Source organism: Hermetia illucens, chromosome 4 (assembly GCF_905115235.1).
Source record: "Hermetia illucens chromosome 4, iHerIll2.2.curated.20191125, whole genome shotgun sequence".
In the NCBI taxonomy this organism is placed as follows: Eukaryota; Metazoa; Arthropoda; class Insecta; order Diptera; family Stratiomyidae; genus Hermetia; species Hermetia illucens.
Window position 1 is genome coordinate 34,437,893 of NC_051852.1, and position 25,885 is coordinate 34,463,777.

The following is a 25,885-nucleotide window of genomic DNA, read 5'->3' on the forward strand; positions in this document are numbered from 1 at the left end:
TTCTGTAGCCTACATAACGACGAAATCTATGAGCGATACCAGGACCGTCAGATTGTGGATAAAATCGCGCTCCACAGGTTGCGGTGGGCGGGTCACCTAATCCGAATGGATGAGGATGATAAAGCCCGAAAAGTCTGCACGGGCAATATCTACATATAGTAGAAAAAGAAGACGAGGCAGACCCTGCCTCAGATGAAGTGATGGCGTAGGCCAGGACGTCAGACAGCTTTTAGGTATATCGAATTTGTAGACCTCGGCGCAAAACCAAGATGTCTGGAGTTCCTTAGTAACGCAGGTCTGACCAGGTGTTGCGCCGTTGATGATGATGTAGAAGGCAACCACTTTAAAGTGTGGGGCAGCGGTAAAACTAAAATCCATGGCTAGATAAGCATGCTAGTTGCAAATTTCGAATAAAATCTATGTATGTCCGAGAAACGCCGGCTGATGAGCTCAAGAGGTTCATCGGACGAAAACGCCCCCGACTCAGGGCCAATTATAGTTTTTACGTCTTTCCTAGTTTAGAGCATTAGACATGAAACCGAAAGAACTCTATCCCTACAGACGTTAAAAGCAACTTGAAGAAACCTAACAACTTTTTGCTCTATGTAGAAGCTGACACAGGCAGTAGTATTGGCCAATGCTGCTAATAAAAACTGTGACAAGTGGCAGAGCTTAAATAAAGCTAGACATGTTAGACTTTTCTTGTGAGAAAAAAAAGTCCGTTTAGTCGCATGAAAACTTACGGAAGTATGGTGAACATTCTGGTTGGTTATAATAATATATGGGCATTGTTCAGAAATTCTACAGGATGACACGTCCTTATCTAGTAATGAGAATGCAGACCAGTTCCTCCATCTATAGTAGTCCACCACAGTCTAATCGCTCAGGAGCTATGCCTCTTGCCCACCCCATGCATACACACACAAGATGTGTAGTGCCTTTAATGTCCGAAAAACTAAAACTGATAGTACAGTTGAGTGAAAATATATTAGAACCCTGCTAGGTCCCCCATTAGAGGCAACTATGTTTTCAGTTTATTGTAGCAGGTGACCAGACAATATGAAAATTGATTGAAAGCAATAACGGTTGCAAAGAAAACCACACCAATGTGATGTATAGGATATTTGTACATTCCTTGTTTCAATTAACACTGAATTTTAGGTCCATTTTCTTCGTAATTCATACATAGAAATGTAAGCCCGATTATTCATTCCGGGAGACCGATTTCATCTCGGCTATTCAAACAATCAGCTTAGACCAGCTAAGATCATTGATATCTTTCTAAGATTCTAGTAACTCAGTCAAAAATAATCCGAAACTACCGAAAAATTATCTTATTATCATCATTCAAGAAAGCTGAGCATTCCATCAAAGTGAATGTTTTTGAAGACCGGATTCGACTTGCAAAACACCTAAGGCGCCTTGATCCAAGTAATTTTCACGCTAATCTTGTCAAAACTCTCATTTCATTTGAATTAATTAAAATTCATTCCATCAAACGTCAAGTAATTTGCGATTTTATTATTCCAGTAGCAACCAATTTATCAGTGCGGAGATCAACTTAATTACTTTGCATAGCTCCGACAGCAGTTTCCGTTCTTATAGCTTACACGCAACACTGATCTCTTGTAGTCCCTCTGAACCCCCGGCTTATATATTGTATAATGATGTGTATTCCCATAAATTTATCTAAATAAGATAAAAAATCCTCTAACAATTCGTTAAGACCACATTTGATGAATTTTAAGTGTGGTTTTATCTGGGGGCTGGGTCTTCGTTCGCCTTTTGGGGATCAGAATATTTGCGATGTTACAAATGACCATAGCGAAAGTATCAAATTGCAACCTTTTTTGCAAGCTTAGTTTAGCAGTGTAGATTCACCAATTAACTTCTGCTGCAAAGTATTACACATGAGTATGTAAAATGTGAGACAGTACAATGAGATAGGTTTTCGGGAGGATTCACTGACACTTTACATTATTCCTTGCATTACGAAGGAAAAACACAGGTAAAATTCTCAATTGGGCTCGAAAGTTTGACCTGCACATTCACAACCGCTGGACTCATGGCTGCGAGGCCTGATGTGAGTAATTGCACATTTCTAAGAATTGAAAGAAATACAGCAATTACCACACAAAAATCAGTCATTGAACTTGGAATTGTGCGAAACATTAAGCACTTTGTTCAGTTTGAAGCAATTCATAACAATGGCAATGATCCAATAAAAAGAGGACGAAATTTTTTCACTGAAAGACCAGTAATCCAGACATGACAAAAAGCAAACAGATTTAATAGGTCGTCTCTCCTTTCTTCTAAAATTACAAAGAAAACAAACTTCACGACCCAGAATCACCTACCAACCGATTATTAGTACCAGCCGCCGCCGGCTCAAGTCTCGTATCTTCCTCAAAATACCTTCACAAAAAAAAAAAGAATTAAAACTCAAACAAAAATTCGATTTGAAAATAAAAACATTCTTCACCGGAAAACAAGAAGAAGAAATTAACAGAGCCCACGGCCCCCCTCAGAGGTCGTGCATTCGCCGGTCAATCGTTTTCCGACAAACCGGTCTTTCTAGAGGAGAGAAAAAAGATAGGTTGGCGGTATCTTTTTTCTAAATACCAAAATTCTGCGGTAGATTTGTTGTCGGCACGACCGCTTGTTGTTTTTCAAATTATCGACATGCGATTATGAGCAATAAATTTTCAAACGATATGTCTGTAGGCTCGGCTACATGTGTTCTCTGCTTGGGATGAATTTTTGGTGAGTAAACATATGGTGGCCGCCAACAGGGCTAGAGTACGTAGGCATTGGGATGAGCTCGAAAAGTCATGGGAAAAAGGCAAGAAGATGAGCATTCATACCATTTAAATGGTTTTGGTAAGCTCCAAGAACAACTACAATGCGGTGATATATTGTCCATTGGGAAGCCTTCACGTTTTCTCTGGATTTGGCTGCTGGTTTTGGGGTCAAATTGTTGGAAGTTGGAAGTCATTTTCGCGAGAACTGGTTGAAAGTATGCCGAATTTTAGTTGATTCGAGCAGGTTTCACTTGAATAGTAGTTGAATTACACTAGAACATGGTCTTCTCGCTGAATGAAATAAAATTGAAAGTGAACCTAAAAAAATGCAAACCCATATTGCTTTAAATATTCCATACATTTCTGTGAATCATCAAAATACCGTTTTACTATGATGAAAGTATTTTCCCTTTTTCTTTTTTAGCACAACAAGTACATCGCTCTACTTCGTCATTAAGAAAAAGTTAAGAAACCTATCAATGCTTCAATATAGAAAGAATTTGAGAATTCACAAACCAGCGCCCAACGTGGGCTGCTCATGAATTCCGCATCTTTCAGATTTAAAAATGAAGAGAAAAGTGTTGAATTAAAGGATTTTCTTCGCCATCAAGATAACAAATCGCGCAAAAGGTCTTTCGCAAAAGTGCGCCTTATTTCTCCTCTCCTACGAGAATAAACCTGTGATTCGGTTCGTATTTAAGCTCATCTTACTTAAAAGTGAGGTAAATACTCCCTGAAGGTATTGAATTTATTCCATGTTTCACCATCTCAAAAAAATAGTCAAGAACAAAAGGGGCACTCTGGGGTCTGCCAGCAATATTAAGAGAAGGTCGCCACATGGACCCCCCAACTATTCTCCAGTGTGAAAAAAAGGAAAGGAATGGGGGAAAACTGCTTCAGTTTCTGAGGAAAAAGTTAAGGGAAGGTTAATCCCTAAAAGAAGTTCCCAACGGAAAAAGAATGACCACTTTCTTACATATTTGTGATTACGTAAGCGGCATTAGCCTGAAATTGGTTATGTTGCAGAGATGCATGAGATCCGCTTCTACTATTTTTAAAGTTTTGTGTAAAGGAAAGCCTTAATAAAATTGACTTGCTGTCTACCTGTCACACGCATTTTCTCAGAAACGGTTACTCCTATTAATAAGAAATTTGATAGGAAAACGGGAACTGTAAAGCCTATCGTAGCAATAGGCAATAACCTTTTACGTTGAGTTGAATGGAGGACCATCCATGCAAAAGGCAGGTATGAATGTTTTCCTTGGCCTTAATTAGTGCTATTACGTCAGTTCTGACATTTAATGCAAAAGGGGCGAGCGCGGGGCTGGAAAATGATCATTTCTTTCCCAGACCTATTCTCAGAAAGTTGTCAAAACCTCCTCCTCGAAATACCCTCCATACCGACACCTGTTTAAATAAAGTTAACAACACAAAGTACGAGCTAGGGACAAATATCCACTCAAATGTATAAGAAATGAACGAAACCTTTGATACTTGTGTGTTGTTGTGTTTTCGAGAGTTTTCGAACTTAAACAGGTTTTATTCAAAAGAAAACCTTATAAGGATTGGTTCACTGTCTGTGTCTGTTTGTCTGCCTGTCTGTCACATGTATTTTTCTCAGAAAAGGTTACATTTATTGTCACCAAATTTAGTAATAAGTTTGGAACTGTGAACCCCAATATATACGGTGAATTCCATTGTCCAACGTTGAACTTAAGGCCATACACGTAAAAAGGAGGTGCAACAATTTTCACCGAATACAGACATGCGGGGTATTGGTTAGTATGTTTTAAAGCAAATGTTAGCGTTGACATTAGTTTCAAACTACACATCCGAAGAGTTTGAAGAAAGTTTTGGTAGTCCATGTATGTGGTATCCTAGACCCTAAAATTCTCGCCATCGCCTCGCTCAAACAGAGTCAATAAAAGACTATTATAATATAGTAGGAAAAGATGGCTTTACGGTTTCTTACCAGCGAGAGGCAACTCGTCAGACGCTGCCTCACCTCTGCCCTGGAAGCAGTGTGACCAAAACAGCTCGCAAATGGTAAATCCTCCTATATATAATTCGAATAATACCACTTGACTGAGAATTATATTGAGCATAAATCCGCCCTAGTAAGAAACTGTAAATCCGCCTTCGCCCACTATTTTTTGAAGTTTGGGTGCTAAGTCCAAAACGAGGAGTCCGTGGACCAAAAAAGAGAGTAAGTTCCTCCCCATTTGGTCCGGTGCGGCGTCAAGTGGATGTGGACTTAGGACTTCCAAATCCTTAAACAAGCTCTTCGTACAGAAATCTGGCCAAACATAAGTTTCTTTTTCCTTTTCTCCCTTGCTATTATCAGTATGACCCGATTTTCACCTAAAAGGAACGGAAAAATTGTCTCTTGAAGATAAAATGGATCTTGATCCTAAGCACATGTAAAGAAGGAGAGTTTATGGTTACGTACTCGATATTATTATATGATAGAAAAATAAGATAAAGTGTAGGTAGTGTATCTTCACCATGCCGAATTCTACTTTATTTTTCCTAAGGATATGTTCCACATATGTGGACCAGGAGAAAAGACTTAATGTCGATAATCCATTGAAACGTTCTGCAATAAGTACCGAAGAAATGCCAGGATATTCACTGAGATCGTCGCGAAAGTGTGAACTCAGGTGGTGCCGGGAAGCGAAAAAGAATTTTTAATACAGAGTTGGCACAGATAAATTAACCGAAAATAAGGGAAAAATGGTAGCCTCATAGCCAGGAAAATTTACTGGCTGACCCCAGCGAGAAGCGAGACCAATACTAAAAAGGAGACAGAAGGAGTGAACATTTTAGAGGGACTGGAAAGTAGGACTTATCAGGTCAGTCGGTCATGCACTATAAAATCAAAAGGTGAATGCAAATGTCGAAGGTTAAAAGGTAGAAAATTGTCCCAACAGGATCAATCATTTGAAAGCTAAAAATGCTGCTTCTGGATTAAAACTCTATTAATTCGGAAGATTTCATCGTCTTCCGAAGCAAAGACAAAACAACAGTTATTATCAATTATTTGTGAACATTTCCTACCGTAGGGAATTATTTATAGATTGGCTCGGAGCCATCATCCAACTTTTGGAACATTACACTGTTAATATGGATATGTTCGTGACTTTTAAAATTACTTTCGCCAATAATAATAATAATCGTTGGCGCAACAATCCATATTGGATCAGGGCCTTGAAGTGTGTTAGAGCACTTCATTCAAGACCGTAACGGTACACTAGGAGGCAATGTGGTCAGCATTGTGCTCGCCCGAGATTATTACCTTGATTTGACTCATACTCATTCACAGCTGAGTCGACTGGTATCGTCACGATACAAATCACGATACAAAGCCCACTACCACCAGTAAGATTTGATAGCCTTGTGCTCTAACCACTCAGCTATCCGGACACTTACGCCAATGGTCATTTTAAATGATGACATCATCGTTTGCAGAAAAAGAAATACGTTAAATAGCCCCAAAACAGAATTGGGAGACCCCTGAGAGCTTGTAGAATTTATGTTTTAAACTACCTTCATCTTCTACTAGGTCCGAGGAAATTCAAAAACTTATTAAAATTGTTCATCAACTAAGAGGTCTTCAGCGTTGTCTTACTTTCTTCAAGCTACCTTGTTTGGATGACGTGGAGGAATTCAAGGGACTGTAATATCTTTCCTCAAAAATCTCAACTACACTAACGACATATGTTTGCTCTAGATTTGAAAAAAAAGTCAAGTAGAGTTGGATTAAAGATAAACACCAACTAAACCAAGATTCTCAGCCTGACGGGTCATCACAGTCTCCCTGTCTGCATATATGGGCAGAGCATCGAAGGCGTGTCCCGTGTCCGGATAGCCGAGTGGTTAGAGCGCAAGGTTGTCGTACGGAAGGTCGCGGTTCAAATCTCACTGGTGGCAGTGGAATTTGTATCGTGATTTGACGTCGGATACCAGTCGACTCAGCTGTGAATGAGTACCTGAGTCAAATCAGGGTAATAATCTCGGGCGAGCGCAATGCTGACCACATTGCCTCCTAGTGTACCGTTACGGTCTTGAATGAAGTGCTCTAACACACTTCAAGGCCCTGATCCAATATGGATTGTTGCGCCAACGATTATTATTATCGAAGGCGTCGATCAATTTGTATATCTAGGTAACGTGGTTTCTGCCGACGGAGGCACCGAACTGGATGTTGCCCGACGCATTAGCAACGCTAGATCCGCTTTCACTGTCCTGTCTAAAATCTGGAAATGCAGTTAACTTAGCACCAAGATCAAGTTGAGACTGTTCAATGCTTTGTAGTGTTTTTTCTGTGTTGCTATATGGGAGTAGCACATGGAAAATGGACTCCACTGTTACTCAAAAGCTCCAAGCCTTCGTCAACACCTGTCTGCATCATATCCTCGGAGTAAACTGGCCTAATACAATCTCAAACTTAGAACGTGTACGAAAAAACAGGTCTGCACTCGTACGAACTGTTATGATAGGCCAACGTAAAACTACATGCCATAGAGGAGTGGAGAAAAAATACAAGCTTCTCGATGTTGGTGGCGCATAGATGTGTACAACACACTATATCCCGCACAGGAATTTAAGATAAACACCAATTAAAGCACAAAAACAGATTTTACGGTCGAAAGAAATTAAAAGAAAACTTTTACCAAAAATACTTTAACCTAGGTAGAAGTTTTTTTTAATGTCTTCAAATCCGGAGTATTGAATTCCAGATGAGGCTGAACCTGAGAACCCGTTGCCGCTGCATCCAAGTTAAATAGCTAACCTGTGTAAGGTTTTCTTGTATTGGTTAACGTCTGGGGTTTAAGGTTTCACTGTACCATAAGTCGTTTCCGACCCGAATATAGTCTTGATTTTTTTACTGCATCCTTCGAACTGATTTACTGAAAGTTTATAGTTTCCATACTTGATAGTAACTGGAGAAACCTTAACATGTTTTAGCGGAGCTCTGGAAATACTCAACAACACCCAACTCTACGTTATTATTGTATGTTATCACGCTTTCTTCTGCGAGGAATGTATCGAACACCTCCTCCTGCTGCTTCCTTCTATCGACACTGTATAGTTAATAACTTGATACTCCAAATGTATTTTTATTTTGACAGCTTGACCGACAAACCTAGAAAGTCTCAGATACAAGTTTTAACCAACGTCACTTCATCTTGAATAAATAAATGACATAGAACCAACTTTTATTCTTTATTCATTCAGAAATTGAAGCAGAGTGTAGTGTCGATTTTAATCCGAGCTAGAGCCCAGGCTAAGAGCTAGAACATTCGGTGCCAATTGAGAATTAAATTTACCCAATTTTTGTCTCATTTTAAGCACTGCAAGCCAGATAAAAACTGAAATGATTACAACTCCCAGTTTTTTAGCAGAAATCCGGCTTTTGTGGCAGCTCTACCATTAAAGGGTTGATAAATGGTAATATCGACAATAACTATGCAAGACTTAATTGGAAAATAGATGAACTCCAGACAGGGGAAAGATAAAGTAGTGACAGATTTACACAAACGGGGTCCCATGATTATCGGCGTTGACTTCATCGCATGGATACATTAGGTAACCAAAAGGTTAGTAGCAGCGAGTGAGGAATTTATACTAGTGATCACCAGACGGTAATGTTCGAAATCAAAGAGCACACACACAATGGCGCCGAAGCCCAAAGTGACACGTCCAAAATATGCAGATTGATAGCATCCTCGAATAAGAAGCGTGCCACCTGATGACGAATTCCATCAGCGTGAAGCAAGAATCAACAGAAGAGTTTTCCAAACAGTTAATTCAGTCAATACTTGCGATGCAGCAATGTCACGAAAAACACCAAGCAGGACAGACTTGCCGGTGGTGAAATGAGAAATAAAGGCACTCAGCACAAAATGTCGGCAAGCGCAAAGATTCGCCCAATGATAGTTAAGGAGACTGTACTTCCGAGAGCAGCTCGCTATATTTAAACAACTATGGCATGATCTGCAGTAAACGATCAAAGAAAGTAAAAACAAAAGCCTTAAAACCTCTGCACAGAAGCTGAAATGATTCCTTTGGGAACGGCCTAGAGAGTGGTGATGTCTAAAATAAAGGGGAAGAAGTCACCGGAAGAAACTTGTTCGACAATGTTACGATTAATAGTGAAGATATGATATCCATTTTGAAATCAGGAAGGGACGACGAAGCTGTCCATATAATGAGTAGCATAGTAACTAGCTTCACGGGCAAGGAGCTAAAATACGAAAGCTATAGAGGCACAGATTACTACCATGTTTTGAATGAGGTCCTTCAAGAGTCGGTACTGTGTTCACTCTAGTATAAAGTCTTATGCCTGCCTATACCCGAAGAAATAAAAGAAGTTCGCCATTGATATGTGAAAGCACATCTTCGAGATTAAGTCAGTAGCGAATGAAGCAATTCAGAGGATTCAAGGTTAGCTTCAAACCGGACTAGTACTATCATAAAACGGAAGAAATTTTAATAAGAAGCTGGAAGACTGTGAAATTCATCACGAAATGGGAACCACTTCACAAAAAGCAAGGATACGGTTAAATACTTAGAATTTATACTCGACAGTATTGCCGACGTGAAATGCGTAAGAAAAGGCGTAATTTTTGCTACCAAATATCGGTGGACCTAGATATGTCAGCAGAGTGCTGCTCTCTTAAATCAGTAAATCGTTTTATGCTGTTCTTGGTAGGCTGCAACATTAACGACCAAGGAATCCAAAGGAAGCTTCTCGCAATTAGCGGGTTACAGTCGATATCGGAAGACGCAGGGTTAGTCATAGACAGTCTGTTGCTTTGACTGAAGAGATGTCGCGAATCTATACCAGGACAAAAACAACGCAAGATGATGTGAAAATGATCAAAAACTAGGAAAAGGCAGTGTCAATTTAAATAGCAGAACAAATGTGAGCTCAACGCAAGGGCGATGGGCACCAAGTAAATTCCAATCATCAGCATTTGGGTTAATCCTCACGTGGCCATGGTAATTATCGCGAATATCTACATATGTAGCTTTAAGTAGGATGATTCTGTAGCGTATCTTATCTTTCTAGGCTTGGAAAATAACATAGAGCATAATTGGCAGTGGCTTCGCTGGGTGCAAGGCCAACATTCCGAGTGTTGTGGTGAAGCATATCTTATAATCGGACAGAATGGCATAGTCGCATTTGCACATTTGTTGAAAGGGAAAGGTAACCGACAGTTTAATGGCGGTTCCACCGGATGAGTGGTTGAAAGGTGCAAAGGTGTAGTTAGGTAGGTAAACGCGGATCTTCCGATCGTGAAACGTTCACGTCAGCGACTTTTGCTAACAAAAATACTCAGGACACCTTCAATCCCAAAGTAACAATTTTAAGATTCAACATTGGTCAAACAGCAAAATCATCATCATCAAAATCATTTTCCACAGAAGACGTCGCCTTCCTTGAGAGAATTACAGCCTTTAATATCTAATTGAAATACAAAAAAAAATGTCGATATTGCGACTCAAACAGGGTTTTCATGTTCATCGGCCCGATAAGCAATGAAGCAAGTTGAGGACCGTCCATTCTTAGTTACAGTTCAGGTGACCTTCGGTCCATCATTAGTTGAAACAAATTTTGTGATGTGAGCTTGAATTAATCGACATGAAAGGCAGAAGTAATTTTATATCTTTAGTTCTTATATACACATTGTAGAAGATCCTGACAGCTCTCTTCAATCAAATATCTTATGATTCGACAGAACTATCAGCATCTTGGAAGCTGAAGCAGTGGAAACTACAGAGACAAAAAATTGTTTACTATATCAACCTCATTAAGGTCCTAGAACGAGAGAGAATTAAGTGATACTTTTCGCGTGCGACATGCTTTAACTTTTTCAGTTACATATATTACTTGATCTGTGCCTCCTCAAGCGAAGCAGCAAAAGTAGTGGTGGAAACCCATTTTCATGTATTTTTCAAGAAGCTCATTTAACACTATGCAGAGCCCTCACAGTAAACAGCAAAAATGATGGACGCGAATAGTTTTAAGTAGGCTCACAAAAAGCTAAAATTCCCTTAAGAAGCCCGACGATTACTTTCCTATCTTAGAGATGTGGCATGTAAAATCTTCCTTATGACCTTAAGGGCAAAAACACACAACCCCGGTAAAACCAATTCAAGGATAACTTTTCATGGCGAATACTCGATGCAGCAGCAATTAGTTTCGACCTGCTTGTTTGCGCCGGATCGAACCACATACATTTTTCAACTTTTCCTTGCCCATGCTGGCTATTACCCTTTAGGAAGACCTTAGTGTTATGAGCTTTTACATTGACCATTGCTTGAAGTACACCCCACACATAATACTTAATGGTATTGGAATCTAGGCTAGATGGTGCCCACAAATCTGCAGGCCGATCGTGAAGCAGTTTTGTAAGGCCATGATTAGATCTTCCCCGTCTTGCGAGACACCGCAGAATCCTATATTACGAGAGGACTATGTTTTTTCTGGTACCACGAAGTTCATTGAGAGCGAGCCAAGACATGAATGTAACTGTCAACATTAATTTGTGGCGTTACTCGAATAATCTCATTCGGCGATTGTCCGGTGCCATGTAATTCGAGGGATAGGCGCTCTTCCGTCCTGTTCTAAGTCGATACTCCTAACACCACGATAACAGGTGACGTTGTGGTCTAACCGTTGGATTACACACAGCTGTCACTAGAATGCATTTCATGAACTTATTTCGTAGTTACCTCGACGATCCCCTATACTTTCACCGATTCCCATCCTTACAGATTAATCAATTGAGCTGAAAAAAATGATTAGGTCCTTATTACTCTTAACTAGTGGATTTTCTAGGTCAATTTTCAAGCCTTCAGATGGTATCCACCTTACTTCATTAATGAAGATTTAATTACACGAAAAAATCCTAGATTCTGAAATGAACAACAGCTCATTTAAAAAATTACTCCACTTTCCGACAAATGTAGTACTTGAACTAATCCACTTAACTATTAAATCAGAAAATTATAAGGTCATTCCATCTCCGCCCCATTCGTTCATTTCCCTAATAAATCAAACCGTAACAATTCCACCTTAGAAAAAGCCTTAGCACGTTCACACACAAACAACCTCTCATCAGATTAATTATAGATAAGCCATAAATAATAACCATATAAAATCCCTCACGAAAATCATACAGTAGCTACGTAATGCTACTTATCCGAACCCAAAAGAAACCAAGAAAGAGAATCGGATCCAGTCTGGCCTCCTCCCCGAGGAAGTCATAAATCACATGACTTAATAAGATACAAATCAAATTATAGGTTCTCCCATTTACTTTTGAATAACAATCCGAGAAATTCACAAGAAAGGAAACGAAGCAATCGAGGTAGGAGTGGGTAAGTATGCAAGGATCCCTTTCACGCTAACTTGATTTTCAGAGTCGTCCTTTGTCGGGGAGATTTTTTTCACACGCTCATTGTGGATTGGATTCGTTGGGTGAGAGTTTCCATACTGACGCGCTCTGCTAATGACTCTATTTCGTTGAATTATGGCAGTACATACTTTTGCCTGGTTTTCGTTCTCCCAAGGGATGAGATAATAATAGGTCAAAGGTTCAGGGAAGTAATGCGCCTAAAGTTTGTTGGCACAATATTCGCCTCAGCCCTATTCTCATGTAGTAAAATTTTAGTTTTCTCGAAATTTAGTTTGTGACGAAACTGGGACGATGTTGCAATGGTACAGGAGCGAGGAACTTTCTAGGAGGACTGAATATGCATGCTGGGGGTGGTAAAAAGCTTTCACGTTAAATGCTATTCAGAAAAATTTAAGTGAATTTCTATTCTGTTTTGCAGGTAGAAGGAAAATAGAATTTAAAAAATTGGGTTGTATTGGGCGTAACAACAAGTATCCGAACAGTTTTTATTAGAAACCAAAAAATGGGTTTTCAAAGTGAATTTAAGAGAAAATCGTTATCGTTTGACGCAGTGATTACGAGGCCTGGGATGTCGTCCTCATTTCCTTTGTCAGAAAGGTCACGTTCATCAAATTCTTCGCAAAGTTGTTTAAGGCAAGCAATGTTTGGAGAATCGACTTTTATAATAGTACCTTAGTGTTAATCATGTGACAAAAAATTACCTCCTTAGTCTCTACAAGCTACGGTGTTTGCCATTCGCCATTTACCAACCCCTTTGTCAAATTTTCGGCTGGTGCATTAGAAAATAGTGAACTAAACCACAAGTTGACAGGAGATGGGAACACAGCATCAGAATTCGGAAGGACTCTTTAGCAACCTCTAAACTGAATCAAACTGGGTTATCTATAATGACTCTCGTCGGAACAAATAACTTCCAAGCATGTCTGGCATTGAAATAAAAACACAATTTCCCAGAACTTCTTCGACCTATCGGAAACCAATCATGGCAAACGATTCAATTAGTACTCGTTCTATTCAAGACAGTCTCTGAAGCACGTTGATCCTTTCCCAGCAGAAAACTATCAATAAATTGATGAAACTAGAATCTCCTTGGCGTTATTCAATCCAACCATTATTCACACAATCTTGTTATATAGTCGTGAGTAACATCATTGCGGCCTGCCACCCAGAAATCCATTCACATCATGCTCCACTGAGGACTTGATTACAATAGACCGAAGCTCTGCCGTTTTCCTAGTTTTATAGTCAGCACATAATCATATCCTTGTGATACGGCTGAAACCAGCACAACAACTAACAATCTTAGTACGTAGTTAGGTGAGTACTGATGGTTGATGATGGTTCTTGTGGCTTCCTGGAATATGTCTCGTTCAAGTTTTAGTGGTTCACGAGACTCAATTGCCAGCCACTTTCCAAGAGGTCACTTGATCCACTTAACAGTTTTGGTTAATTAATAGAAATTAAGTGGGCTTATCGTTATCCTTTCTGGATACGGATGTGGGCGTGTGTACATGGCGAGCAGAGAGAGAGAATGTCACCGGGAAACTCATCTCTTCTGGAGAAAATTGTTGAACAGTTGCTCCGATAATTAATAGTTAAGTGTATCGGATGATGATAGTATCCTTGCGAAACTAATTGCAGCAATTTGATATATTGAATTTAATGGAGAACTGCAAATGGTAGGGTGCTGGTAGCAATTAATTATGAAGCCATAAAACAGATTAAGGGACATTTGGTAGAGTAAGTAACGAGATTGATTCGTATTTTTGTGTAGAATAGTCCACCAATGCTGTGTCAGGGAACTGAGTGGTAGTAAAAAGAGGATTACGGAGAAAAATGTCAGCGATCAACTTGATGGAGGGAAAACTCTGTGACTAGAAAAGCGTATAAAATATTCATAGGACCTTCATAAAATAGTTTTTTCCAAATTTTATGTCTTCAGTTACTAACCGTTCGAAAATGTCATCAGTAAATAAGCTACATAACTACCTTATCCCTTGAAGCAAAATTCCTCTCGAATTAAGTTATTTGGCAGAAACCGCACATAGACGTGGTCGACCTACTACGCTTCATAGAAGAGTCAGGAGTGATCATATGATTATGGAAACGGTGACTATGTTCCTGATTATGCCTGAAGGACGGAGTGAAACTTTAAAGTCTAGCATAAAGGAGGTAGCCGCAACAGAAGCTTTGATGTCTTTCAAATTGCCGACTAACCATTATCGCTTTAGTTTTGATAGCTTCTCACTCGAAAGAACGTCCAGTCAGGATATCTTACTATCGTCGGTGTATGCTTGTTTTGTTATCCCGTTCCTGGGAAAGCATGGGCATCGGGAGCAGTGGGACACTGATAACGCTCACGATAACTCCCGTATAGACGGATGACAGACTTATATCTAACCAAGTATGCTTCTTTAGTGTGAATGTGACGTGCGCGAAACGAGTGAGGAAGATGTATTTTAGCCGTCCTGTTCGTAGTATGTATGCAAACGTTCTAATATGCATCGGCCTTTAGAGCTTAATTTCAGACCCTGCCATGCTAGCTAGATGTTCCAAGTGTACCGAGTCCTTTTTTTTAAAAAAGAGTCGCCAGGAAACCAAATTCTTTATTTTATTTGGAATTGTTTCCGTATTTTGATCAGTTTCTGCAGAATAGCATACAATTCACCGAAAGTACTGTTCCAGTAGGAATTAAAATATGAAAATTTGTGATTAGACAGAAGAGGAAGAAAAGAAGAAGGGTTTTATCCTTAGATGTGCTCAGAATGGGGTTGGATTTGGACAACGAGATCCTTTGGCACACCTTATAACACTCTCCATGGAATTGATTTCGGGTAACGCCCCAGGCATCAGATGCTACTGTTCGGGAAAAACTTACTGGTCAGGTAAACACAGTCTCATCAGTCTCTTGTGATTTATCTTTGTTTTCTGATGTGCCTTTGATGGTTTGCCATTAGCTCCGGATAGCCTTCATTGTCACCTCCGCAAACTAGATCAACCACCTCCTCATCCAGGAAGATGTCAAACTTTATGGAGATCTTAGAGGGTAAAGACGCTGTGGTAATTTTAACAAAGAGATAGAACGCAGCCGTGTGACAGCCCTTTATCAAAGAACAATGTAATAAGAAAGACAGAGAGTAGCAGCTAGTCGATATACAAGGCTGCGGACCTGAGACTAGGCAAAACAAATATTTGGAGAAGCACCGATGATCTTCAATGAGGAAGATAAACTTGGGGTTCACTATGGCATTGATTAGTTCCTTACGATTGACGTAAGTTGTGAAGTGAAAGCCATTGCCATATTTCTTACAGATCGCTCCCTAAACGAAAAACAGGAAGATCCTCAACAGATTTAAGGCAGACTTGGCAGACAATTTAATGCTTGCGATGTACTCTCTGTTTTATAAACAAAGGAGAAGTTACGTCTCAGGCAATACACATCAACAAGAATTTCAATTCTTGTAAAAAGACGTGCAATTCTCTCCTACAAAACGGTGTTTCTTTAGTATTATTATCCATCACCAATTCAAATGAGGTTACTGCCCTTTCTTTAAAGAAAAACAGCCTTTCCTTTATAGGAATTCCACTGATCTTCTGGATAGTGATATATGTTTCAATAGTAGCAAACTCCTCACTTGCGATGAACGATATATGCCTTCCCTCCTTACTCCTCCCTTAAAGTAAACATATCCTAGTCCAACAAGTTCAGCCTTCCCAATGGACTTCGCGTCGTGCTTATCATCGTTTCTGAGTAGCAGGCAGAGACACATGAGGAGTCACCAGATCTCTTCCACTGCATCCCCTGGTGTATTCATTCTCTTTTTCAGCTGTGCATTTGTGCATGTTTGCTCATGTTTGGTGCGTGAACAAAAATGTCTACGTGAAGAATGCCAAGAAAGTAAAACGATAGTTGAAAACGGGAAAAAATGTACGAGGCAGCACATGGAAATTCTAGTGTCAACAAGGGAACATAGGGGCTCGCAGTCGGCCGTTGATATCTCTCGATTTCAATGCGTTGGTCGTAGATACGTTGACCACCGAGGCATATAATTCTATCAGCGATTTAGGTTTGGAGTTTTTCAAGCGAATCATGACCTACCAAGAAGACCAATATCAAAGGCAAATAACATGGATTGAAAGGAGATTAGTAGCACATTAAGGTATTTTTGACATCCACCGGATTTATTCAAGAATGGACATTCAGGAAATTCCAATCAATTTTAAAATCGCCATTAATGTCCAAAATTGAAAAAGATAAAACTCCGGAAAGCTCAATAAATGCCAAAAGTGTCTTTAAAGAAGTAATCCAGCAAGGGCTCATAGACAATACAGTCCAGTAGTTGTATGTCTGAATTAATCCAGCGAAGCGAAACCCGAGAAAAAATAAAATTATGAATGAACTAAGGCCGGGAACATAAAGGCAAAGAAGTGACATCCAAGGAAAGAAGAACAATTTTAGTTGGAAAAACTTGCAGACGAGTTCATTGCGAGTTTGAGAGAAACCTATGGTACTACTCAAACAGCCACAATGCGACCACCAGTGGAGACAAGGCAGATGTTGTTGGCCGGCGGAAAAGCTCGAATTGGCTAGGTTGTCTGGATCTCATGTGCTTCAAGGGCCTCATGTATGGACAATTTGCTAAGTTATGCATCAGGGGTTTTGATCCTCCGATCGAAACAGTAAATGTGGTGAGAGTGCAGAACACGGATCCCAAATGCGTATTGTGTGAAGGAGAGAAGAGACGGATTAGCCGGCATGTTGCCGGAAGTGATGGATGCCTGGAATTAAAAAGGCGTTCCCGGCAATGACAAAATGAAGTTTACTCAAATCATTATAGTATCACTTATATTTTACTTGCGCGGACTACTTAATCCGCAATGGAATTGGTATTATGAGTGAACTCTACCCAAATCGGCCCCAGAACGGCCCATACGCCGTTCTGCCGTGCAGCCGCTACAATGTAATATAAGTCAATTGCCATACAATGTAACATACTTGGCTTTGTGTGAACGAAAGTAGTGAATGTTTATATATGAAGCTGCTATCAAGTCACACATTGTCCGAATTTGGGGACATGCTACGTGGAAGAGGAACGAAGTCCAAAGGCGATTGAAGATGATGGGGCTTTGAGTAAAGACTAATGCACGACAACGAAGTACATTAGAAGCCAACAAAATTGATATAAGCACTTTTCGGAAAGTGGGATCGGGCTTAATTGTAGACCTGACTTTTATCATCGCTACATTGGTGCGTGATATGTTCTGGTACTTTAGCGAGAACTACAACAACCAGCAAACTTCCATAGAGGTGTGGCTAGATCAACCCAATGAGATAGGCGCCTCCACAAAAAGGACCTGACTCAATACATCCCAAAAGCATGTGATGGGCCAATGACTAAGAAATGCACACTTCGCCACCAAACCAGACCAGACAAACGGTTCAAAGGACGGTACATATGACCTATCAAAGGAAAACAAAGTAGACCTATGGGTAAGCCAGCAAAACCTCAAGCTAATAGTTCGCGGGGGTCTCTCTAGGATTGTTACAGGATGACTCAAATATTTTTCATATCCGTAGATCGCGTCCCCATACTCTTGCTGAAAATGGAAAACGGGTTATTCTCACAGCAAAAAGGGCATTGACGGCCTCCAGAAATCTATGAAAACGATGGAAATAAACTGCTGAGAATCTGCAGCGGAGTAGAGGACAATAAAGCTGAATGACATACTGGGTAAAAACCTTCAGCATGCAGTGAAGTTCAGATCAGATGTATTGGCTGAGTTGTTCGAGGCATGATGGGAGTAGCATAAATTGGGTTATACTGCCTACAACTAGCAAACTTCGAGGTGGACCATGCCCTAAATACCCAATCAATTAGACTAATTGGAATCTTAAGGAAATTCTAGCAAAGATTGGTATTCCCAAGGAAGGAAGTCTTTGGTATGCCGCTCATGACGAATACATGGAGAACTGTCTCTCGACGGTTGCCACACTCGACCCCGTACTAAGTTATTAAACATAATAACTTCAAAACTTCTAGTTTCGGAGGAAGGCTATAAATATGAGACTATTTTAATAAAGCTCAGAAAAGGCGGCACAGTTCGTATATTTTTCTATTCAAGGCACATTTATTGGCGTGTATGCACTTTTTACTTAATGCTTTTTAAAGCATAAAATAATTGCTCCGGAACATGGAGTTTTCTCCGGACCCGGAGTAAAGAGTTAAAAGATCAGATAAGGGTATTCCAGGAGCGGCCTGCATTTTGTGTTTATATGAATACTTCGTAGAATCTTACAAAAGTGTATTGATTGGTCCATTCAATGCAGAAGTTTTGAGGATAAAGTGCACGTACACATACCCCTAAAACCGAGAACCGTGATAGGTGTTAACTGAATGGGAAAATGAAATTAATTCGATTTTTGAAGAATAACTCAGGGAGAAAAGAAAAAATGTTTGACTGAAACTTTCGTGCAGGGCAGAGGCAACTCATCAGACGCTGCCTTACTTCTGTCCTGGGAGCAGCGTGACCGAAAGTGGCGACAGGTGGTAATCGCTCCATTTATATATAATCACAACAACAAATCCATCCTAACTTCAAACCCGCACCAGGCGGAAGTGAATTTTTTTTCTGTTGAGGATGCTCGGAGTCCTGAATCCGGCCGGGCCACTTGGGATGCAACTTACTTCCTCTCTTGTGGTTCACGGACTCCTCTTTTTGGATTAAAAAAAGTTCAAACAGAAAAGAAAAAATCTTGACTGACCGTTTCGTCCTGGGCAGAGGCAACTCAACAGACGCTGCCTCACCTCAGACGGAAAACGTCGATCAAGTATTGGAACAAATCTTTCCAATATTATGGGAGTGGCAGAAGCTTGTGTCAGTACGAACTGGGCCTGGGAAAATTTCAGGCTAGCCAACCTCTTGTTGTACCATATATGCCTCCCTCTCATTAGAGGAGAAAGTGTTGAAGCAAGTAATGATTGCTTTAATTAGTTGACGGTCTGGAAGCTTTCAGACTGATAGTTTGATTTCCGTGAAGTGATTTCACTATTGAAATCGCAACATTGGTTACCGACTTGACTGAAAATTTGTGGATGTAAGGAATGCACCGAATTCGGGCAACTGGAGCTAGGTTGAAAGATTTCTCGCGGCGACCAATACTCCTAGTTATCTTGACGTTTTTGTAGATAGCTACCCCCAGGGAACATGGCTCTGGCACGACATTGATGACAAACTCAAAGAGGACATTGTCTTTACGGGTAACCGCAGAGTTTTCAATAGCATAAAGAGTCACATCGCCTACTTTAAGTTGGCCAATCTGTGGACTGCTGCAATATACAAGGTAAACAGGAAGTGAACTCCCTCAGGCTTGGGAGGAACATGCAGCGAAAAAGCTAGATAATAGTAATCGTTGGTGCAATAATTCATATTAGATCAGGGCCTTGAAGTGTGTTAGAGCACTTCATTCAAGACCGTAACGATACACTACAGGATACCCTATAGAAGGCAATGTGATCAGCAACGCGCTCGCCCGAGATTATTACCCTGATTTGACTCAGGTACTCATTAACAGCTGAGTTGACTGGTATCCGACGTCAAATCACGATACAAATTCCACTACCACCAATGAAATTCGAACCGCCACCTTCCGTATGACAGGCTTGTGCTCTAACCACTGAGCTACCTGGAAAGCTAAAAGGATAATAGACGCTCTGCATAATTTTCGCCGTGGGCCCTGAATTTCTTTCTACAGCCCTGGAATGAGCGCAAGATAGAAAATAGCAATGAAGCACTCAAATGGTCTTGACTGACTTTAAAATATAGATATGATACGAATGTAATATAGGAATAGAATCTCATCCATCTGGGAATTTCCACACAGTAAAAATGCGAGGAGATTTAATTAAAAGAGTCACATTTGATCCCTGAATTTCTTATCAAAGGAAGATGCAAGCACGATTAACGACGAAATAACAAAGTAATCTGAGGTTAAAGAATAACTGAATGAGTGAAACCAAATGTCATTGTCATTTCTCCAGACGGCACAACAATAAGCGTGATACACACAAAACAAGCAGATACTCCTTCTTGAAATTATTTTGCAGAAAAATGCTAATACACGACATTGTAAATGTGCATACATTCATAAATAATTTCAAATACATTCATCCATATACATATTCGTCCCACCAGACTGGTTGTCAATATATTAATAATGTTTTACCAAAAATTTGATAATTTATTTCGTCACAACTTAACCAAGAATGGATAAAAATTAATGACCTCAGTAGGGAGCCACTAATCAGAGTAAATTTCATTCAAATTCAAAATAAATTCAGATTCAGTTTTTTATGGCAATTGCTTATTCTTACCTGTCTTAATAAATATTCAGTTAGTCTGACAACGTAGGTTTCAGCTGCACAATAATCCATACAATATGAAGGAAGGACAATAATTTTTTATCGAAAATTCAAAACTCACTTCTTAAATCACTGAACATAATAATTTCGGGACACAAATTTGTAATTTTTTTATCACTTATTCCGTGAAATTGCAAAAATCACTTTGAAAAATCAGAGTAATAAAGTAAAATCAACAACTCGTATCAGGTTTACCGAACCTACCGAAAACTAATCCGATCGAACTGTGTTTCAATTAAAACAATAGTAAGAAGCATAATCGATTACAAGCCGAAAAAAATCATGGTTGCATGGAAAAAATCGAATATTTTGCGGTTTTACGCCATCAGCTTACAAAATAAGCACTTCCAAAAAATTCTGGGGGCGAATATGTGCCAACGCGAAGGTCGTTCAGACATCGCAGTCCATAATAACAAATCAGCCTCAACCTGAAACATAGAAAGAAATACAAAATTAAAGAAAATCGAAAAACAGCAGGGAATCATCTGCAAAATATTAAGTGGATGAGTTCATTGAGACAAGAATGACTAAAAATACGAAAGGTTGAAAAAAAACAGGAATTGTTGCAAAGCGTCGATGATATGCTAATAGACTATGTTGATATGTAAAATGAATAATAAATATTTTTTTTTGGAATTGAAGTAACCGGAAAAAACGGATGATTTGATGAAGCTGGTTATGGTTTTCGATAAAGAAAAGTTTTCTTCGCTTTGAAAAATATGCACGCCAAATACGAAGCCGAAATTTCCCATATAAATTCAAAAATATGCTAAAAAATCACCACAACCGCTACTATCATCATCATCATTTCACGAACAAGAAAAGTTGTTGAGAAAGTTCATCGCAGACAGCAAAAAGCTGATTTATCTTTTATCTTGGTAACCATGTAACAATCAGATGCGCCCCGCCAAAACCAAGGCCATAATGAAAACAACAAATCAAAACCCAGGCAACCAAAAAATTCGAAAAATTTAAATATCTTAAAGAAATCAAAATAAATTTCTTCGCTTCAATGCATGGATGCTGTTTAACACTAATTTAATGCATCATCAGATACATGTTGCGAACAAACGAGAGGAAAGTGAAGGAGCATTGTAAATTGAATTAAATTCCTTATCATGTTGCCAGTGCCAGCGTATACGATGCAATATTTAGATATTATCTCTGCAGTGGCATCGTCTTTTTGGCTGCTTCCGCTCAACTGCAGTAGGCATGACCAATGGTGCAAATTACAGCGTCCTCGGCTTTTAAATTGGCTCCAAAATGTTTATTATCATTTTGCATGAGCACGCGAATTTCCAGCCAAAATACGCCTTTCACAAAAGATATAATGCATAGATGCTTAGGACTGGTAGTGACCGTCTGCATTATACCATACGAGCCCAGAAAAGGCTTAAATTGCAGTCATTCAAAGCAGGGTGACTTCTTGGGAGAATTTCCCCAACAAAAATTGCCTCAAGTAGGAATACACGATTTAATTAGCAAAATATTGTGAATGAAACTAGAATGCGGCCACGTTTTATAAAATATAATTTAATCTAACCCAGTAAAAGAAACAAGAAATTCCGGTTTCCATATCCCGTCTGTAGCGCTACTTCCTAATAGCCAGAATTGCGAATCTTTACGACGCCGATATTTCTATCTAACGTAGGAATTTAAAAGTCAGAATTTCACGTGCTTGTCACTAACAGTAGTGGATGTAGTAATAATAAACCGACATCACGCCTGGGTTCTGCTTTTCCGATAGAATTTTAATCGATACCTCCGTTCTCTGCCCGGATATTATCCAATAAGATACAAGTAATTTCGATGATACACCGATAAAATCGCACTATCCGCCAATTACCCGTACTCATCTACTCCTAAACAACACTCAACTTCCTAAGATAGACATAACGCACTAACAAACTTGTGTACATAATCATTTATAACAAAGTTTATACGTTTCGTTCTGCACTATGTGAAAAAAAAGAAATATTCGCCACAATGAAAAAACAATGGCGCTAATAACGATGCAGCACTGCTGCGGATAGTAAAAGAAGAGATTGTGTTATTTAATCGTGGATGTCATGACTTTTTGTTGAATAATGGTTATGCTAAACGGATTTGCATACTCGTTTCACTTGTAGATGATTCGAATTTGCATTAAAATGCTAAAGAAATACATTGCAACGTACGCCATTTCCGTTAGGGGATTGGTGTCATTGTACAATGGATTCAGATGGACAGGCCAGGGGTAGATTTTCTCGTGGCAATAACATATGTATTGTTGAAAAATGTTGCGTCAGAGACTTCTTTCAAGAGGGTGGCTTAGAAATTATGGTATTAGAGAAGGGATTTGAAGTGTGCATGTAACTTAAGCCTATATTGGAAAATTTAATCTTAATATCTTGAACAGCTGGTGTGTGAGGTGATTGTCACCTTAGATTTTGCACATTAATGCTATGAACCTTCCTTTTATAGCTTTAGAACTCCACTATTTGCAAGCTCGCACCAGTTCCGTTTGCTTGATAATAAAATCCTGTAAGATACTATTCAAAACGCACACCGGAAGGTATGAATCAAATAGAACTACACAAAGCAGAGGGATATAATGAGCACGAAAGGTAGAAAAATAAGAATTTTATTAATGGCCAGGAATTCACCAAAACCACTAGAAATAAAAAATAGCGCAGTCGATAGTGAAGAACGCAACACAGGCCAATTCTAACTCTCAAACTGGGAGTTTCGTTCCTATTTGCTATCCTTTTAGTTTAGTTTCTGGGTGCCCCTTTCCTGAGAATGACGTCGCGGTGGTTGAACTGGTGCAGCGTCGATCTTTAATGTCACTGCCCCTAGTTCAAATCCGGGTCGTCATAGATGATCCTATACTGTTCATGTACATCATTCTACTTATCTCCGCCGTTGCGAGCCTATCATTGACTGGCTGAATACTGAAACTGAATCATAGTCTCATTAAAAACAATCCGAAAGCTGGACGCTTCAGGTATAAAATGTTTTGTGTTTCCCTATGTAAGGAGCATAGCGTACTTCTCCATTGGCTGATAGCATTGACCCGAGATATTCAAATCGCTCAGTTCTGGGCAGGTTACTGCCATTGCCAGAATTAAATATAAATATATATAAATAGCCAATGGAGAACTGCGTAATGAAATTGCTTCACGCATTAACGCAACCTGGATGAAGTTGCATTCTGCAACTAGTGTTCTTTGTGATCGACGTATCAACGCACGTCCCAAATCTAAAATTTACTGCAATGAAGATGTTGCATTGCACGCACGCATTGCACATTGGCACGTTTTGATCATGTCTGAAATCAGAATATCCGCGATCGATATGGATTTGCACCGATCGTGGAAAAACCGCGAGAGAAGCGTTTTCGATGGTGTGGTGACGTAATTCACGCTAACGAGAATTTACTTACCAATATTGGTCTGAACATCGAAGTCAATGGTAAGCAACCAAAAAGCCGGCCGAAACAACGATGGCACTGTGGATACACTGGATGGGGATTTAAAGGCCTCGCGATTACATCCTGATCAGGCATTTGATAAAATAAAATGACGAAACCAATCAAGACGAGCCGATCATGCGGCTTGTGAACGGGACAAAGGCCGAAGAAAAGAATGTGAGGAGCGACGAGTGCACGACAGCTCCATGTTACATAGCCAAAAATTCCATTGCCCTCTATTTTTAAGAAAGCGTTTTAAATGGAATGGAATGGATGGAAACCCCTGTATTGATAATTGTCAACTCCATACGCTTCACATTCTGAGTTTAATATTATTAGCAAATGCCAAGAATGTAACCTACATCAAATATAGAAAAAGGCTGGGTAGAATTAGATTCTTCTTGAATGGAATTTTAATATTTCACTCGAATGTCAATTATTCTCGTTAATTAGGACGTCAGCATCTTATTTGTGTGACTTAGGATGCTGTTAATTCGCATTGATTTTGAAGTTTGATTTGCTATAACTTTGACACTAATAGTTGGATTTTCATGAAACTTGGCTAGTGTATGCACGAGGCTATCTATGTCGGTGCAAAATTTAGTACACCTAGGATGAGCCTAAGGGGAGTTTTTAGTTAGTTTCTACAAGTTGATAATATATTATACTATCAGTAAATTTATTTGAGCAGATACCGGAATAAGACATCTCTCGAAGATTAGATTTCACATAAGTATTTTACACAAAACCTTATTTAATATTTCACGCGAATGTCAATTATTCCCGTTAATTATGACGTGAGCGTCTTATTTGCATATCTTTGGAAACATTTAATTTGCGCGAAATTGCTAAGTTTGAACTGCCATAACTTTGGCGATAAGGGCAAGATTTACATGAAATTTACGTATTTACGTATATACGAAATATTGTCCTCTATGCGGGTGCAAAATTCGGAAGTCCTAGGATGAATTTAAGGGGGTTTTCAGCAAATTTCTAAAAGTCAGTAATACACTATTAGTAAGTTTATTTGAGCAGTTATAGGAATGTGACATATTTTGAGGCCTAGATTTCATCTAAGCGCACCACCCAGATTTTTTTTCCGATTTTTAGGTTGGATAGTTTCCGAAAATCAATCCTGTCTTACTTTAAGTGCGTACATTGTGACTCCTTACTCATGCACTTTGCAATTCACGCCAAAACTAATGTCAGTTTCGGAAAGTAGAAAATCGAGATCTTTCATCTGATAGCCTACACGAATATATCCGGTGAACAAATTTTTTGAATCCCTCCTCTGCATATACGGGGAGCCTCCTTTAAAGTCCACCTAAATTTCCACCGCTGTATGCGTGGGATTTTATACTTCCCATCTGTCCACCAAATTTCGTTCGGATCGGTTTAGCGGTTTTGGAGAAAAGTGCGTGTGGCAGGCAGACAGACATTGAATCGATTTTAATAAGGTTTTGTTTTACACAAAAATAAATAAGGTTTTGTTTTACACAAAACCTTAAAAATGACAAGAATAATAAGGAAAAGACTATATCATTTTATTCGAAATCATTTATTATATTAAATGATGCAGTAAAGGGTGGGAACGCCAATCACATATTCCAACATAAGTACAATCAAAATTTACAATGCAGCCATAACCTTATTTTTAAATGAGGAATAGCATGAAGCCAAAGGACCAACTTACAAGCGATGATAATCGTGAAACGGCCAAACTACTGAAGAATAAAAGTAACACAAGAGCTACGCGAAAAGCACCCCGAAAACACTAAAGGGACG

At 39.4% G+C, this 25,885-nt stretch overlaps 1 protein-coding gene across 2 annotated transcripts in view; it reads right to left on the reverse strand.

Annotated features, from left to right (window-relative positions):
* Positions 1-25,885, reverse strand: part of LOC119653416 — a 404,817-nt gene that overhangs the window by 331,112 nt on the left and 47,820 nt on the right. For both annotated transcript variants that reach the window (XM_038057986.1, XM_038057985.1), the window contains exon 2: positions 20,602-21,077. The gene's annotated coding sequence lies outside the window, so the exon portion shown is untranslated. The remainder of the gene's footprint in view (positions 1-20,601; positions 21,078-25,885) is intronic.